This window comes from Desmodus rotundus, chromosome 2 (genome assembly GCF_022682495.2).
Source record: "Desmodus rotundus isolate HL8 chromosome 2, HLdesRot8A.1, whole genome shotgun sequence".
In the NCBI taxonomy this organism is placed as follows: Eukaryota; Metazoa; Chordata; class Mammalia; order Chiroptera; family Phyllostomidae; genus Desmodus; species Desmodus rotundus.
The window spans coordinates 107,038,492-107,057,047 of NC_071388.1; the positions used below are offsets into that span (position 1 = coordinate 107,038,492).

An 18,556-nucleotide genomic window follows, 5' to 3' on the forward strand; every position below is an offset into this window, starting at 1 on the left:
TGGAACCTCTGTATGTGTTTGTTTGGGTCCTTTGCCCATTTTTTAATTAGATTGCTTGTCTTCCAGGTGTGGAGACATGTGAGTTCTCTATATATTTTGGAGATCAGGCCCTTGTCTGAGGTATCATTGGCAAATATGATTTCCCATACAGTTGGTTCTCTTTTCATTTTAATGCTATTTTCTTTAGCCATGCAGAAGCTTTTTATTTTGATGAGGTCCCATTTGTTTATTCTTTACTTTATGTCCCTTGCTTTAGGGAACATATCTGTGAAGGTGTTGCTGAGTAGAACATCTGAGATTTTCCTGCCAATGTTTTCCTCTAGGACTTTTATGGTGTTACGACTTATATTTAAGTCTTTTACCCACCTTGAATTTATTTTTGTGTATGCTGTAAGTTGGTGATCGAGTTTCATTTTCTTGTACGTGGCTGTTCAGATCTTCCAACACCATTTGTTGAAGAGGCTGTTTTTGCTCCATTTCATGCTCCTGCCTCCTTTGTCAAATATTAATTGACCATAGAGACTTGAGTTTATTTCTGGGCTCTCTGTTCTGTTCCTATGTGCCTGTTTTTATGCCAGTACCAGGCTTTTTTGACTACAGTGGCCTTGTAATACATTTTGATATCAGGTATTGTGATCCCTCCTACTTTGTTCTTCTTTCTGAAAGTTGCTCCAGCTATTTAGGGTCGCTTATGGTTCCATATGAATTTCTGAAATGTTTGTTTTATGTCTGTGAAATATGTCATGGGTACTTTAATAGGGATTGCATTGATTCCATAAATTGCTTTGGGTAGTATGGCCATTTTGATAATGTTAATTCTTCCAATCCATGAGCATGGTACATGCTTCCAGTTGTTTGTGTCTTCCTTAATTTCTTTCTTCAGTGTTGTGTAGTTTTCTGAGTACAGGTCTTTTACCTCCTTGGTTAGGTTGATTCCTAGGTACTTTATTTTTCTTGTTGCTATATCAAATGGGATTTTTTCCTGGTTTCTGTTTCTGCAGTTTCATTGTTGGTATACAGGAATGCCTTTGATTTCTGAGTATTGACTTTGTGTCCTGCTGTTTTGCCAAATTCCTTATTAGGTCAAATAGTTTTTTGGTGGAGTCTATAGGATTTTCCATGTACACTATCATGTCATCTGCAAACAGTGACAGTTTCATTTCCTCCTTTCTAATTTGGATGCCTTTTATTTCTTTTTCTTGTCTGATTGCTGTGGCTAGGACTTCCAATACTGTGTTGAATAGGAGTGGTGAGAGATGGCATCCTTGTCTTGTTCCTGATCTTAGTGGGAAAGCTCTAAGTTTTTGTTCATCGAGTATGATGTTGGCTGTAGGTCTGTCATATATGGCCTTTATTATGTTGAGGAATGCTCCCTCTATTCCCACTTTGTTGAGGGTTTTTATCAGAAATGGGTGCTGTATCTTATCAAATGCTTTTTCCACATCTATTGATATGATTGAGTGGTTTTTGTCTTTGCTGTTGTTTATGTGATGTATTATATTTATTGATTTGTGAATATTGTACCATCCTTGCATCCCTGGGATGAATCCCACTTCGTCATGGTGGATGATCTTTTTAATGTATTGCTGGATGCGGTTAGCCAATATTTGGTTGAGAATTTTAGCATCTATATTTATCAGCGCTATTGACCTGAAGATTACTTTCTCTGTTGTGTCTTTATCTGGTTTTGGGATTAGGATGATGCTGGCTTCATAAAAGGAGTTTGGGAGTTTTCCAGCAGTTTGGATTTTTTCGAATAGTCTGTGAAGGATAGGGGTTAGCTCTTCCTTAAAGGCTTAGTAGAATTCTCCTGTGAAACCATCTGGTCCAGGGCTTTTGTGTGTTGGGAGTTTTTTGATGACTGCTTCAATATTGTCTGCTGTTATTGGTCTGTTCTGGTTTTCTGCTTCTTCTCCATTGAGTTTTGGAAGATTATATTTTTCTAGAAATGTGTCCATTTCACCTAGGTTTTCAAATTTCTTGGCATACAGTTCTTCATAGTAATTTCTGACATTCTTTTGTATTTCTGTGGTATCAGTTGTAATCTCTCCTCTTTCATTTCTAATTGTGTTTATTTGGATCCTCTCTCTCTTTTTCTTGATGAGCGTGCTTAAAGGCTTGTCGATTTTGTTTATCTTTCCAAAGAGCCAGTTCCTGGATTCGTTGATCTTTAGAATTGTGCTTTTAGTCTCTATGTCATTTAACTCTGCTCTGATCTTGGTTATTTCCTTCCTTCTGCTAGCTCTGGGCTGTCTTTTTTGTGGTTCCTCGAGTTCTTGTAGGTGTAGGGTTAGGTTGTTTGTTTGAAATGTTTCTGTCTTGTTAAGATAGGCCTGTATTGCTATGAATTTCCCTATCAGGACTGCCTTTGCTGTGTCCCATAAGTTTTGGGTTGTTGAGAGTTCATTTTTGTTGGTTTCCAGAAAGTTTTTGATTTCTTCCCTAGTCTCGTTCTTGACCCATTCCTTGTTAATAGCATGCCATTCAATCTCCATGATTTTGAGTGTTTTGGGTTTTTTCCTTTCAGGTTGGTTTCTAATTTCAGTACCTTGTGGCCAGAGAAAATGCTTGATATGATTTCAATTTTCTCGGATTTGTTGAGGCTTGCTTTGTGTCCTATCATGTCATCTATCTTTGAAAATGTTCCATGTACACTTGAAAAGAATGTGTATTTTGCTTCTTTGGGGTGAAAAGCTCTCTATATATCCATTAAGTCCATTTCATCTGGGGTATTGTTCAGTGACACAATATCTTTGTTGATATATTGTTTGGAAGACCTGTCCATTTTTGACAGTGGGGTGTTAAAGTCCCCTACTCTAATTGTGTTGCTGTCAATATCTTTCTTGAAGTCCTCCAAGATTTTCTTTACGTATTTGGGTGCTCCTATGTTGGGTGCATATATATTTACAATGTTTATGTCTTCCTCATGGATTCTTCCTTTGAGTATTATGAAGTGACCTTCTGGGTCTGTCTTTATGGCCCTTCTTTGGAAGTCTATTTTGTCTGATATGAGTATTGCTACCCCTGCTTTTTTTTCCTGTCTGTTTGCTTGGAATATTTGTTTCCAGACCTTCACTTTCAGTCTGTGTAGGTCTTTTATTCTGAGGTAGGTCTCTTGTAGGCAGCATATGTGTGGGTCATGATTTTTTATCCATCCAGCTATTCTGTGTCTTTTGATTGGAGCATTTAATATGTTTACATTTAATGTTATTATTGATAGGTATTTATTCATTACCATTTTTTCATACCTGTGTTACTGTCTCTGTCGCTCTTTTTCTTCCTTTTCCTAAAGTAGACCCTTTAGCATCTCTTGCAAAGCTCGTTTGATGGAGGTGTATTCTTTGAGGCTTCTTTTGTCTGGGAAACTCCCCATTTTACCTTCCATTTTAAATAAGAGCCTTGCTGGATAGAGTAGTCTTGGTTGTAGGCCCTTGGTTTTCATTTCTTGGAATACTTCTTACCATTTCCTTCTGGCTTGGAGTGTTTCCATTGAGAAGTCAGTTAGTAGTCTTATTGGGACTCACTTGTATGTTACTTCCTGTTTCTCACTTGCTGCCTTTAAAATTCTCTTTGTCTTTAAATTTTTCCATTTTAATTATGATGTGTCTTGAAGTCGGCCTCTTTGGGTTCCTCTTGCTTGGGAATCTATGTTTTCTGGACTTGTGTAATTTCTTTCCACCAAATTAGGGAAGTTTTTCATCATTACTTTTTCAAATAGGTTTTCTATCCCGTGCTCTTCTTCTCCTTCTGGTACCCCTGTTATACAGATATTGTTAGGTTTCATGTTGTATTGAGGCTCCCTTACCACCTGTTTGTTCTTTCTGAATCTCTTTTCATTTTCTTCCTTCTTCTGGGCATTTTTTTCTACCTTGTCATCCAGCTCAGTGATTTGATCTTCTGCTTCATCCAGCCTGCTTGTAATTCCTTGTCGTGTGTGTTTTTTTTAAATTTCCAAGGTCTTATTGTTCATTTTTTCCTGTTTTTTGTTTATATTTTGTTTATAGTTTATATTTCCGGTTTCTTACTGTTGTAGTTCTCACCCAGTTGCTTGTAGTTGTCTGTGAATTCCTTGAGCATCTTTATAATCGTTATTTTGAATTCTGTATCTGATGGTTTGGTTACCTCCATTTCTTTTAGCTTTTCTAGTGGGGAGTCTTCCATTCCTTTTGATTGCATGTTCTTTTTTTTTGTCTTCCCATTTTAGGTGACTCTTTTTGTTTGTTTCTGCACGTTCTGATGTTTCTCTATGCTAGCTGTCTTTGTAGGGTGAACTTGTATGGTAGGAATTCTGTGGGGTTTAGTGTTGTGGTGTCTGTGTTCTCCTTCTCTGGACACTCTGGGTTTGCCCTTTCTTCTGTTTGTGTGGGCTCTCTTGTTGTACTTGGGTTTTCACCTTTTGGTGGTTCTTTATTTTGGTGGTTTCTCTCCTTCAGCAGGTATACTGATGTTTGCAGCTCTCACTTATTCTTGTATGTGATCAGTGGCAGGGGGTAGGGAAAATGGATTGACAGTGGGCAAGTACTTTATGGGTTTAAAATACCAGCGAGTAGAGGAGAGATAGGAGATTCTTTGCATAAGTATACCATTAACTGTGATATTTCACCCAACTAGCCACTTTTTATAAAAGGTGAAAGAGAGATATGACTCTTGTTAGAGGGGAGAATGATTGTAAGCTGAATCCAGAAAACAGAGAGCACTTGTGCAAAGTTCAATGATGAGATATAGTGAGAGTAAAGGATAGAAAGTAGACATAGTGTGAGAGAGAACAGAGTTAACCAGAACAATAATAATGCTCAGGAATAAAGTGAAGTGGGCTAAGATCAAGGAGGGTTGCTGTGTAATATATACAATTGTATGGAACAACAATTATTTACAATAGTACTGGAACAACAATAATATGACAAGAAATATATGATTTAGATAACCAGAATAGAAAGTACCCGATCAAGAGTTGTATGTTACTGGAATATGGGTGAAGTGAAAGAAGAAAAATTAATGTATAATACAGAGAGAATAAGGAAAACCAGTCAAACAATGCAATTAAACAGAGAAATAAAATGAGGAAAACTAAACATAAGTAAGAGAAATTTAAAAAATGGTAATAAAATAAAAGTGGTAAAAATAATGAAAAATAATAACAATACACATAAACAATAAAATGCCAGGTCTATGGGATAGCAAAGTGACATTTGTCTCAGTTTCTCAATTTTTAGGATTATCTGTGTGCTCCCCCTTTGGATCTCCCTCTGGACCCTTCGTAACTCCATGTCTTATTCTCTCACTTTGGGAAAGAAAAAAAAAGGAAAAAAAGAGAGAGAAACAACACCCCAAAAAGCCTCCTGCTGACTTTAAAACTGTTTAGCTAGTTCTGCTGATCTTCCTAGATGCCCCTGAAAGGGGGAGACTGGGCTCAACTTTTCTCCCTTCCTATGATTTTGAGAGGATGGGAACAAGGTCTGGGACACAATATTCACAGTTACTGCCCAGCATCTGTCCCAGGTCATCTGTAAGCTGCCAGGCTGAAATCAGTCACTCATTTCATGTGCACAGCTCCAATTAGCCACTCAGTCCCTGGGCATGCAGTGGGAGACAAGCTCAGGCACAAAGTTCCACTTAGACACTCAGTCTCTGGGAGCGTGCAGCTCAAATCACCCTCACGGCAAGCCAACTGCTGCTCTACAGTTCCTTACAAAGCAACTTCCCCCATTCTTAACAAGTGCACGGCTTTTCACACAGCCCAACTTTCCAACCAGTCCGCAGACCATCCAAGTAAGGGTCCAATATGGCTTAACTCCTCCCTTTTCCAGGTGTCACCAGGCACCTCAATTTCTCTGGTGCCAGCATCCACAGTCCCAGTGGAAGTATACCTCCAATGTGTATCTCCCACTGTGTCTTTATTCCCCTCGGCAACTTCCAGCATCCAGGTCCCTGCTGGTGCCGGGCTGCCCTCCCTTCTCTGGTAGGGGAGTGAGCTGGTAATCTAGCTCTCCCTGTATCCTGTGTCAGGTGCCAGGCTGGGGGGCCATAGCGGCCTAGGACCCTGGGCAGATCCCATGGTCTTTACTGTCCCAGCGCAATCTCACCATCTGGTTTGCAATGTCTTTTACAGATTTTGGCCTCCAAACTTTATATAAGCTGGGATTCCATTGGCTGTTCACTCTGTTCCTCAGAAGATCGGCTAGGTGTTCCAGCTGGGCACAGGGAGAACTGGGCTCTGTTTCCCACCTACCTTGCTGCCATCTTCTCCAATATGAGAAAAAAAAAATCGAGATCTTGGTTTTTTTGAGAACTTTCTTGTTCTTTTAAATGGGTTTATAACCCCCCCCCTTAGCATTGCTTTGTTATTTCCCATAAGTTTTGATAAGTTGTGTTTTGCTTTTCTTTATGTCTAAGTATTTTCTAATTTGCCTTGTGATTTCTTCTTTGACATTTTGATTCTTTAAGAGTATTTTGTTCAATTTCCACAAATTTGTGAATTTTCCACCTTTCCTTTTGTTCTTGATTTCTAACTTCATCACATTGTAGTCTGAAAAGATGCTTTGTATATCCATCTTTTTAAATCTATTGAAATTTAAATTGTGGTCTAACATATGGTCTATCCTGGAGAATATCCCAGTCAACTGGAGAAGAATGTGTATACATTCTGTTGTTTGATGGGGTCCTGTATATTTGTGTTAGATCTAATTGATTTATTTTGTTGCTCAAGTCTTTGATTCTTCTCACATATTCTGTCTGGTTCTTCTGTCCATTATTGTAAGTGGGTTATTGGACACTACAACTGTTATTTTGTAGAACTATGTTTCCTTCAGTTCTATTGATTTTGCTTCATATATTTTTATGGTCTGTCATTAGGTATGTGAAAATGTTTATGGTCTGTCATTAGGTGTGTGAAAATGTATATCATTTTATCTTCTTGCTGTATTGAATTTCTTATTAATGTATCATGTCCTTCTGTATTTCTTGTAACCTTTTTTGGCGTTAAAGTCTATTTTGTCTGATATTAATACCATCACCCCATTCTCTTTTGGTGACTGTCAGCCTAGACTATATTTTCCTACCCTTTCATGTTCAAATTTTTGTGTCTTCGGATCTAAAGTGAATCTCTTGTAGACAGCAATTAGTTGGTTCATGTGTGTTTATCCATCCTGCCAATCTGTGTTTTGAATAGTTTAATTCGTTTGTATTTAACTCAATTACTGATAAGAAAGGACTTACGTCTGTCATTTTGCTATTTGTTTTCTATATGCCTTGAATTTCCTACGTGACTGTCACTTTTACATTTAGTTGATTTTTTTGTGGTGAAACATTTAATTCCCTTCTCATTTACTTTTGTGTATATTCTATAGCTGTTTTCATTCTGGTTGCCATGGGATTACATAAATGTAACTGTTTAAACACTCTAACATTTATAACACTCTAATGTGAATTTATACAAGCCTAACTTCAAGAACATACAAAAACTTTTCTCCCACACACCTCTGACCACACCTGTTTTCAGTTGTTGATGTCACAAAATTATATCTTTATGCATTGTGTATCCAAAAACATACAGTAATAATATTAATACATTAGTCTCTCTTTTTTTTTTAACATATTAGTCTCTTAAGTCAAGTAGACAACAAAAAGTAGAGCTACAAACCAAAGTTACAAGAGTACTAGCTTTCACAAGTATTTGTGTATTTACTTTTGTCTGTGATCTTTATTTCTTCATAAGGCTTTGAGTTGCTGTCCAATGTATATTCAGTGCAACCTGAAGGACTCTGTTCATGCTTGGCAGGTAGGTCTAGTGGTAAAAGACTCTCTCGCCTTTGGTTTATCTAGGAATGTCATCTTCATTTCTCCCTCACTTTTGAAGGGTAGTTTTGCCGGATATAGAACTATTGGTTGTCAGCATTTTTCCTCCAATACTTTGACTATATCAACCCACTGCCCTCTAACCTCTAAGGTTTCTGATTAGAAATCTATTCATGATCTTGTTAGTGAAAATATGATGAAAGCTCTCTTCCTCTCAGCTGTATAGATGTTAATAATGTACCTTATCTTGTCTTATACAGCAGAACATTTTCCTATAATTTCATGATATCAATTAAGTTGTAGCATCACTTTGAGAGCAATCAGACTTCAAGGAAAAAAAATAATATTTTAAGTGTAGACACTTTAAGATCTTTATTTTTAATTTTCATTTATTTTATTTTTAGATGGAGGGGTAGGGAGGGAGAGAAACATTAATGTGTGGTTGCCTTTTGCATGCCCCCTAATGAGGACCTGGCCTGCAACCCTGGCATGTGCTCTGCCTGGCAATCGAACTGGCAACCCTTTGGTTCGCAGGCCAGTGGTCAATCCATTGAGCCACACCAGCCAGGGCAACACTTTAAGATCTTTAAAAGCCAAAAGTTATTACAGATTTTCAAATTTTAAATGAAAAGGCCACTGAAGTGTTCTCTATATTTTAATATTTAATAAAGTAAATATCATTCTCTAATATCCCATATAAACAAAAGTATTTAGAGACAAAAGTGAGAAAACCACTGTGGTTTATCCTCATCCATGATTGCTCTGATTCTTGTTCTGACCTGATAAGATGCCATTGTGATGGAATTACAAACATCTCCTGTTAGGGCCCTTGTTCGGCTGAGGTTTTTGTCTTTAGCTCAGGAAGCCGATATATGGTGACATGAAGGACTTGGACCAGTTAGCTTGGCTTCTCCTTTTTTATTCCATTTTGTTTATTTTTTTCATTTTTATTTACTCTTCTTTGCTTTTTCTCACAGTTTTTCATTATTACTTTCTTCTCTTTCATTTTTCTTTATTTTTGCCTTTTTTGCTTTACTTTTTAAATATTTCTCACTTTTCATTTTTCTTTTCTCAATTTTCCTTTGTTCTTTTCTCATTTTTTTCTTTATTTTTTTTTATTTTTCTCTAAATTTTTTTTAGGTTGTGTTTTTATTACAGTTAGTGTTGTTGGTATAGTTAATAGAGTTAGCATAGTGAGTATAGTTATAAGCATTGTTAGCATTGTTAGTATTGTCAGTGTACTTAATAGATAGATTATCATGTTGCAGCACTTTGTGGCTCTTTCTGCTGACAAGGAGCCCCCTATTTGCCATTACAAACTCCTGAACACCATTGGCCAGGGAAAATTCATCAAGATGAAGTTGTCTTGGCACATACTGACCAGGACAGAGGTGACTGTCAAGATTATTAGTCAGCAGGGCTCCTCCAGCCTCCTGGAAATTTTGCATGAAGGCGTTGAATCACCCTGATATCATGAAGTTATTTGAGGTGATTGACACAGAGGAAACATTGTTCCTCATTAGCAGACTGAAAATGAAGCCTGAGGTAAATTCTGGGAGCTGCCACCCACCGGAAAGGTGTTGTCCACAGGGACCTGAAGCCAGAGAACCTGCTGTTCGATACTCAGATAAGTATAACTGACCCGGATCCCGGCCCGCAGGATCTGGTGTTGTGACTGCAATATACAAATACACACGGAATACTGCGTCCTGTGGAGGAAAAGGGACAGCGCGGCCACTCTCTCAAGAGGAGAGCGCCCTGACCCTTGCCTCGACAGGCTTTTATTGTTTTTCTAGGCCCCTTACATCAAAGGTGGTCCTCATTTACTATGCAAAGTTTTGTTTTGGGTGGTTATCTTTTGCAGACAAAGAAGGGGATGCCACTGAATACATCAAAGAAGGATATTTGCAATGTAAAGGGAGAAATGGTCGAAACCATAACAGTTATGCTCTATACCTGGAAGGTCTAGCTCAGATTTTAGGAAGATAAAGATACTCAGTAAACATTTGCTGCCTCAGGGTGAGGGAGTTTTAGCAAGAGCAAGTCTCATAGCAGTCTAGGTACAATGCAGGCCTGACTTCCCATTGGAGAACCTATCCACGGACGTGGGTCCTGCCCGCCAACCTCGCTCCACACTGGCTTTTCCAAGAGGGGGCTGAGCCACATTTCCCATGCTTGGAATGGTTCCCCATATATAACAATTGCAGACTTTGGCCAGAGTAACGAGTTTACTGTCCATAAGCTGAACACGTTCTGTGGCAGCCCCCTTTATGCCTCCCCAGAAGTCTTCCTGGGCCAAAACTGCAATGGCCCTACACTGGATATGTGGAGCCAGGGAGTTCTGTGTTCTGTGGTCACCGGAACCTTGCCTTTCATGAGAGGGGACTTGTGGAAGCTGCAGCAGGGACACTGGGCAGGCAATACCACATCCCATTTTTCATGTATTTTGAGTGTGTAAATCTCTTGAAAAAAATTGACGACCTTCTACCCTAACAACAGGGGAACTTTAGAAGAAATAATGAGGGAACCAGGGCTAAACATGGGCCACGAGGAGGAACTGAGACCTTATAGTGAGCTGCTTTGTGACAACAAGGATGCCTGAGTGACAAAGGTGATGATGACCATGGGCTTTGAGTAGGACCAGGTCCAGGACTCATTAACAAGCAGGAGGTATGACAATGTGATGGCCATGTACCTGATCCTGAGCACCAAAAAATCCAAGGTGGAGGGCCACACTATCACAGTAAAGTCCTCCTCTTCCCCTGACCCCCGAAACTGTAGTCTCTCCCCAACCCAGGAGGCTCAGTCGGAGGTCTCTGCACACCCAGGGAAATACAGCTACAGTGAGCTTCCTTCCCACTTGGATCAGCAGGGCAGAAAACCAGTGGTCTGAGGACCAGGAGTCAGAGCAGAAGGCCAAAAAGCCTTCCACTCCTCCACCCACTGCAGTCCCCTGCATGGCCCTGGCGGCTCCCCTTCCACCTAGCAGCAGCAGCAGTGGAGCCGCAGAGGAAACCAGCTGCTCCCAGGATGTGTCCTTCAAGGATAACTCCCGCCATGCTGGAGAGCTGGGTGGTGTGACCCCAGCCTCTCTCTGTGGTCATAGCCAGTGCTGGTAGGGAGTGGCTGGGAAGTTCTTGAACTCCAAGAAACCTTTGCTTTAGGCTGTCTAGCAAGACCCAGCATGGCAAATGGAATAGGATAAATCCAATTTAAATTGTGCATGGCCAAGCCAGGGCCATAATCAAAGACTTTGGGGAGGTCAAGTTACGCTCCCTGCATTTTAAATTCTTAACTCAAAAGTGTTGAGCTCCAGGGAGCCCAACAGTGTGGTGTGGGAGATTGGACAGAGACTGGACACAAACAGCTGTGGGTGAGAGCTGTACAAGACGTACATGCTGTGTGTGAAGGACCCCCAGGTGAGAAGAATTGGCCTAGTGAATGATGGAGGTGTGCAGACTGCTGTGGCCTTCTCTGCATGGGATTCACATCAAGAGGGTATCAGACACCTTTATGGCCTTCAGAAGCATTGTATCCAATACACCTGGTGAGTTTAGAGGACAGCCTGGAGCCCCCTGGAGAGGAGAGGCTGTCCATCCCTTGATCCCCCACCCTGGTAAAACTCAAGAGGCTAGACTGTTGTTCTTTGGGCCCTTCTCCCCCCTCCCTTGCCCTTCTCCCCTCTGCTACCCTTCTCTGTCTTTTCTTACATGTTTGTGGGGGACTGGTACAATTCTTATTAAAGTATTTGGTTCTTCCAGAAAGATGTATCTGATACTCTGTTTTGCATCTACTTGGCAAAGAACTGGGGTTTTGCATCCCCCCATTTGAGAAGCACATAGTGTTGTAGTGCTTGGACTTAATCAGAACAACTAATGGAAAAATGACTGAAGAGAATTATCCCGGGAGTTCTCAATAGCAACAAATATGCTTCCGAAGGGAAAAGGCTGTGAGTCATACTGGAGGGCAGAAAGGCAGGAATATTGTTACCTTCCTACACTCAACATTACCTAACATTTGGAGAGGGACAAAGGGGGGACTTTTGGTCCTCTGGCCTGTGTTACCTGTGGTAATTACACCGAAGAGATCCATAATAGGATAACAGTGTCCTGTGACACAGCCTGGGGGAAGGGGTTAGAGAAGTGACATGGGTATGGTCCCAGAGCTGCATAGGGGTTACTTACTTGTGCAGCTGCATTTCCTGATGATAAGGCAGGAGTGGGCCTTCCTCCTGCCCCATGAGGGAGGGGCTTGATGCGTGGTTTTGACCAAAAGAAATGGAGAGGAGGTGTGAAGGCAGAAGAAAGCTGGAATATTAGGTGCATACAGGACAGAGGTGGGGGGCAAGGGTAGGGGATGTGGGCCAGCACCCCTTGTTTCCAGGACTGCTCCCACTGGTGCATTTGCTTTCTATGTCCACATTTAAACATCCTGCAGCTCAGGGCCTGTACAGCAGTCAGCTCCAATGACAGAACACTCTGGTAAGGAGACTTTTTTCCTGTGAGCTCTGGCCTTAGCTGGTTGGGCCAGCGGCTGCCTCTGACCTCCCTTATTAGTCCCAGTGCAGTTCCAGAGGAAGGGCTTTGGGTTGAGTTCTACATAGCAGGGGATCCTGAGCAGGGAGGGACATGATCGACATCTATTGGACAAGATTCCTCTGGCTACATGTGCACAGTGGGCTTTGAGTGGGAGAGAGCCTAAGTCAGTAATGGAGTCCCTACCAGTGATTTGCCAACAAATCTAATGAAAAGCACCCACTGGCCCATGGTTTTCAGCTGGTTCCTGAATTATGAGTTACAGTACCTAATGCTGTTTGTCTAATGTACTGTCTTTCATAAAATATGAACTCAGGGCAGGAGTGGTTGGATGGTGGGAGGGAGCATTAAAAGGGGTGTGGCAGAGATGTCCAGATGGCTGGCAATAGCCTTGTCCACCTCTCTCTCAGAGCAACTGAACACTTGACTTACAGAAGGGCCCAAGATGACAGAGTTCCCAGCCTCCTCTGCAGCTACACTGGGTGTGTGAACAAGTTCTCCCTGTAGCATGGGAAGGGAAGCAATTTGTGCAACTTCTAGAATATTTCCTAGGAGAGAAAAGCAGGACCTTCTTTGCGCTTCTTCCTCTGTCCTGCTACAGGGAGGGTGAACTCTGAGGCTGGAGCTCCATCCTAGCTGGTGTGGATGAGGGTAACTCCCCAGGATGTTGGCATCAGGGATAGGAACTTCCTGGAGCAGCCCTGCAGACCAGCCAGACCTGGACTGTCTGCTTCCAGATGAGTGGAAGAGAGATGCAAACATCTATTTGCCACTCTCCTGTGGGGCTCTTGTTACAGCCACTGAATCTTATCCTAACCAGGATAGCAGTTTTAGAGGGGACTTTCCTATGTGGTTCCCTTGGGTCAGGCTGCTCCAGGAGCCACAGCTGTCTGAAATTTTCGACCCTTTCCTTCCATGGAGTGACAGCCAAGCACAGCTCCAGCCCACTGTCCTCTGCTGGTACTTCTCAGGGAAAGTAATGTGTGAAGATAAATATTCCTGACTAATGAGTCTGGAGCAAATATCTTCCAGGGCATCCCTTGTTCTTTCTTCCCACACTTGTGCCCCCTCCCCCACCCCCTCCTGGAGACTCAACTTGTTTTGAAATATGCTCTGCTAATTCTTTCCTGCTAACATCTGCAGATTCTAATTAAATAACTCAGGGAACAGGCTGTCACATACGTGGTGTAACTTGGTTATTGCTAGAAAGATGAGTTTGCAACTTACAAGTTCCCTGTTAATTGGAAAAACCAACCAAATTCCACTGCAGTGTAAAGGCAGAGACTGGGTCTTGGTCAAGCCTTAGCCTAAGCTTTCAGTTGGGGGAGACAGATATTTAGAACTCCCCAGAGGTCTAGTCTTAATTTCCTATATTGCCTCCGTTCTTATGGAGCCTGAAATTTTATGGGGAAAAGAAAGTCTAATACGTATATTAAACTTGAGGACATTGTAAAAAGGTATGCAGTTCATTTTTTTTTCATTTGTTTAAGTGTCTGCAAAGTATCTTTCTTGTCAGGTTGGTTTAAAATAGAATGTATTAACAGAAAATTTGAGGTGCACTATGGTCACCTGATCAAGAGATGACTGCCATTGAAAAGAGAGTCTGCACTAGCCATCAGAGAGATGCAAATTGAATGAGGTATCATCTCACACCAGTCAGAGTGGCCAACATAAACAAATCCACAAACAAATATTGGAGAGGATGCGGAGAAAAGGGAACCCTAGTGCACTGTTGGTGGGGATGCAGACTGGTGAGGCCACTGTGGAAAACAATATGGAATTTCCTCAGAAAACTAAAAATGGAACTGCCCTTGGACCCAGCAATTCCGCTGCTGGGATTATACCCTAAGAACCCTGAAACACCAATCCAAAAGAACCTGTGCACCCCAATGTTCATAGCAGCACAATTTACAATAGCCAAGTACTGGAAGCAACCTAAGTGCCCATCAGCAAACGAGTGGATCCAAAAACTATGGTATATGTACACAATGGAATTCTACGCAGCAGAGAGAAAGAAGGAGCTTATACCCTTTGCAACAGCATGGATGAAGCTGGAGAGCATTATGCTAAGTGAAATAAGCCAGGCGGTGAGGGACAAATACCATATGATCTCACCTTTAACTGGAACATAATCAATAGAAGAAAAAAGCAAACAAAATATAACCAGAGACATTGAAGTTAAGAGCAATCTAACAATAGCCAGGGCGGGGGTGGGGGGTGGCGGGGACAGTGGGAAGAGGGGATTACAGGAACTACTATAAAGGACACATGGACAAAACCAAGGGGGAGGGTGGAGGTGGGGGAGGGAGGTGGGTTCACCTGGGGTGGGGTGGAGGGATGGGGAGAAAAGGCATACAACTGTAATTGAATAACAGTAAAAATTAAAAAATAAAAAAAAGAAAAGAGTCTGTTGCTCACAGTTCCCAGAGGAGGTGGCACACCACACCATGCAGGACCACCAGGGTTGATCAGAAGGCAGAGGGAATGGAGGGAGCTGTGGATAGGAGCCTTTATTGGACTTTCTGCAGGAGGTGTTACCAAACAGGGACCTGGCGCTGAGTGGGTCTGCCTAGGGCCAGCTGTAGTGTGTGGGTTCTTGACTTTGTATAGGAAGAATTTCACAGCAGCAGTCCAGGTGACTATAAGGATGTGTTTATTAAAGCTGGGGACAATGAAACAAGGAAAGGCTTGGCATAGAAGAAGCAACAGGAGAGCCCAGGGAATGTCACACACTGCTCCCCAAAGGGAAGGCTTGAGCTGGGTCCTTTGTCTTGAGGCTTTTATTTCTTTCTTGCAGGTTGAATCTTAGGGGAGGTCTCAGGAGAGGGTTTCAGCAGAATATTCACCAGTTCCCCAGGTGGGTCCTTTCAGGGTCAGTGGCAGGGCAGGAGGTAGAGATCTTTCATCACTGCAGTTGGTTCTGGCATAGCCCACCTGGGGTTGCTGCTTTTTTGGGCCTGGAGCTGAAATACAAGGAGCCCTAGATGTTATCTCCAGGGAGGACAGGCCAGGGGAGGAAAGGTTACCCTGGAAGTGTGGTTTTTATTTTCCCAAGTTTGCCCTCTGCCAAGTACTCTGTACCTTCAGCCCTGGTGACAATCTGTACCTGGCCATACATTGCTTGGCCATTGTGTTCAGCTGTCTGTCTCAGTTTCCCTATTCCACTTGCCAAGGGATTTTCCTAGTTTCTCATTATCCTGTCTCAGAGGGAACAGGTGAGGTAGGGTAAGCAGGCTTGGGATTTTCTGGTTTGAGTAATTTAATGGGTTTTGTGGAATAGTTACTATTTTGAGTTGCCTGGTACCTGACCCTCCATGGTTGGGGCAGGAGGATGGTGGCCAGGAGTATGAGCATCCAGTAGAGGAGGTGGCAGGTGTGGTGGGCAATGGTCACTGGATTGGCTGGTTTGTATCTGAGAAGTGGACACCTAGAAGGAGAATTCCTCCTGAGGGTGGGAGAGGTGGAGACAAGGGAGGCAGGAGGCCAAGTTGAGGTGAATTAGAAGGCATGTCCAGCATGCACATGCAGGGCAGATGGTAAAGCATCATGTTTACAGAGGCTAGAAACATGGTCCATACAAGGGCTCAGCTCAGATGTCTCCTCCTCAGAAGAGCCTTCCCTGCCTATGCAATTTACAGTCATAGCCTCAAGTCTTCCCAGACATTACCTCTTCATTTCCTTGATAGCATTTTGGGCTCAGCCCTGCTGCTCAACACCCAGCTGTGGCTCCCCACACTGAGAGGAAGAGTCCTTACAGGACCACCAGGCCCTGCACATTCTGGGCCCCTGACCTCGCTCCTCTCCTCTCCTCCTCTCCCCGCCTTTCCTTCTCCCTCCTTCCCTTCCCTCCCCTCCCCTCCATGACTCCCACTCCACTCGGATGACTGCCATTGAAAATCCAGTAGCCAATCCAGTGACCATTGCCCACCACACCTGCCACCTCCTCTATTGGATGCTCATACTCCTGGCCACCATCCTCCTGCCCCAACCATGGAGGGTCAGGTACCAGGCAACTCGGGATAGTCACTATGCCACAAAACCCATTAAATTACTCAAACTTGGTCTGTTTATTCATTTATTAATTCAGTCATTTATTCATGATGTATTTGGTTCCCTCTCTGGGCCAGGTCCTGGCGAGATGCTGGCTTGGCCCACTCCAGCCTCCAGCTCCCTCCCCTGCCCTCTTGATTTCCCTGAGCTCGCTTTTCTCCACATCACTGACCCTTCTAACATGTTGTGCTCACTCTCTACCCTCCACAATGCCAGTTCCACAGGAACAGCAGAATTGGGTTTTTGTTTGTTTTGTCTAATTTACTGTTGTGCCTACAGCCTATGTCAGTGCCAGGCACATTGTAGTAGCTCAGTAAACAGTAAATGAACAACTTATCATTACCTGAAACATTCTTGTCTGTGGTCTCCAGTGTTCCCTCACTCAGTGCCCGTGCACTGACATACTACTGTGTGCAAGCAGGTTTCAGAAACCAGGGCACAGCAGTGGATAGAGCAAGCAGAAGTCTCTATTCTCAGCAGCTGACATCCTAATGGGGGAACCAGAAAAAAAAATAAGTAAAATATACCCCTATGCACCAGGGAGAATAATGAAGTCAGGAAGGACATTTGAGTGAAGTCCTGAAGGTATTTATGGAGCAGGCCATGTACAGGGCTGAGTGTTCCAGGCTAGAACTGCAAGCACTAAGGCCTGAGGCCACAGTGGGCTGCATGTTCAGAGTCTTAATTCTTGGGTTTTTTAAAAAAATTTTTTTAGATAAGGTAATGGAGGGAGAAAGAGAGGGAGAGAAACATCCATCTGTGGTTGCCTCTCACACGCCCCCTACTGAGGACCTGGCCCACAACCCAGGCATGTGCCCTGACTGGGAATCAAACCAGTGACCCTTTGGTTCGCAGGCCAGGACTCAGTCCACTGAGCCACAACAACCAGAGATTAATTCTTAATTTTGTCTTGGGTCTGTATTTTGCTTTTAGGTTTGTAATCCTTTCTAGCTAACCTTTCTAGCTAACTAACCTGAGCCTGCATAATCCATCTTTTTGAATCAGCAAATTCAGTCCTAGCAATTTAAAGTGAAAATGGATGAATTTGGGTCAGGTTAACACGCATTTATTGAGTGGTTTCCCTGGGCCCAGCTGAGTTAGGCACCAGGGGCCCATGAAATGAATACAGTGGTCACCTTGGCCACACCAGTAAATGGTTGTCCTAGATATCCTGAGGCCCCTTCTACTGTACCCCTGTCCTGTCTTGTCAGGGTCTGGAGCCCAGACCTTGACCTTCTGTCACCCCTTTGTTTCCTATGTCCAGCTTTTCCTGGATATCTCTGTCCTGGTGTCCCCAAGCTTCTCAAACTCCACGTGTCCCAAACTGAGTTCAGTCCTTTGTCTATGACTGCCTTCTCTTCACGAAGTCCACCACAGCTGGATCCTTGAACTGCAGGCAGTGCCCTCCCTCTTCCTACTCTTCCCATCTGTCCTACCCCATGATCTTCCCACTGAAGAGCTCCCCATCATTTATTCTCCTCTTCAGTTTTGGGCACATACCAATCTCCCCCTCTTCACAAACTCCCAAGAGGCATGTACAGTTGCACAAGTATATGGGGACACCAAGGCCATGGGGTGGGTGTTTCTGGGAACAACGAGCAGTATCCAGGAGCAGAAGGCAGATGAGGGCTCCTGAATGGCTTGAGCACAGGCTCTTGTGGCAGCAAGATGGCCACCATGCTGTTATAGCAGCCCAAGTAGACTAACTGTGAGTCCTGTTTAAGCTTTGGCCTGGGTGAGCTATTAGGTGGATGCCCATTCATTCATTTATTCATTCATCATGTATTTGGTTCCTGCTCTGTGCCGGACCCTGGCTAGATAATGGCTCATCCTTGGAGACTCAGCTCAGATGCCATCTTCTCCAAGAAGCACTTCTTGATCCCCATCCTCTCTTGCAGCTCCCTCTGGCCTCTCCTGTCATTAAACTCACAATTACCTTGTTAGCCATGAGCTCTGTGTATGCTCTGGGGCAGGTGCAGAAAAGGGCTCAGAAAAATGTGATGATGGATAAAACACTGAATAGATGAAAGGATTAGACATGGGCCATGTGTCGGTCAAGGTCACCTCCTCCTTCCTTCCCTTCATCCTTCCCTCCCTCCTGGGACCAAGACTCCATCATTAACAGAGGCCTGAGGGAACTTCCCTGACCCTCGTGCTCATTTAGACCACTAACAGTC

General features: G+C 43.0%; 1 protein-coding gene and 1 long non-coding RNA gene across 7 annotated transcripts in view; one reads left to right on the forward strand and one right to left on the reverse strand.

Annotated features, from left to right (window-relative positions):
• The window catches only part of IQSEC1 (IQ motif and Sec7 domain ArfGEF 1), a 526,249-nt gene that overhangs the window by 138,037 nt on the left and 369,656 nt on the right, over positions 1–18,556 (forward strand). The window lies entirely within an intron of this gene.
• LOC123478440 (uncharacterized) overlaps positions 14,834–18,556 on the reverse strand; it is a 40,936-nt gene continuing 37,213 nt past the window's right edge. Inside the window, exons 2-3 of the long non-coding RNA XR_006653641.3 lie at positions 16,723–16,867; positions 14,834–15,292 (exon numbers count right to left, since the gene is read on the reverse strand). This is a non-coding gene — a long non-coding RNA (uncharacterized lncRNA). The remainder of the gene's footprint in view (positions 15,293–16,722; positions 16,868–18,556) is intronic.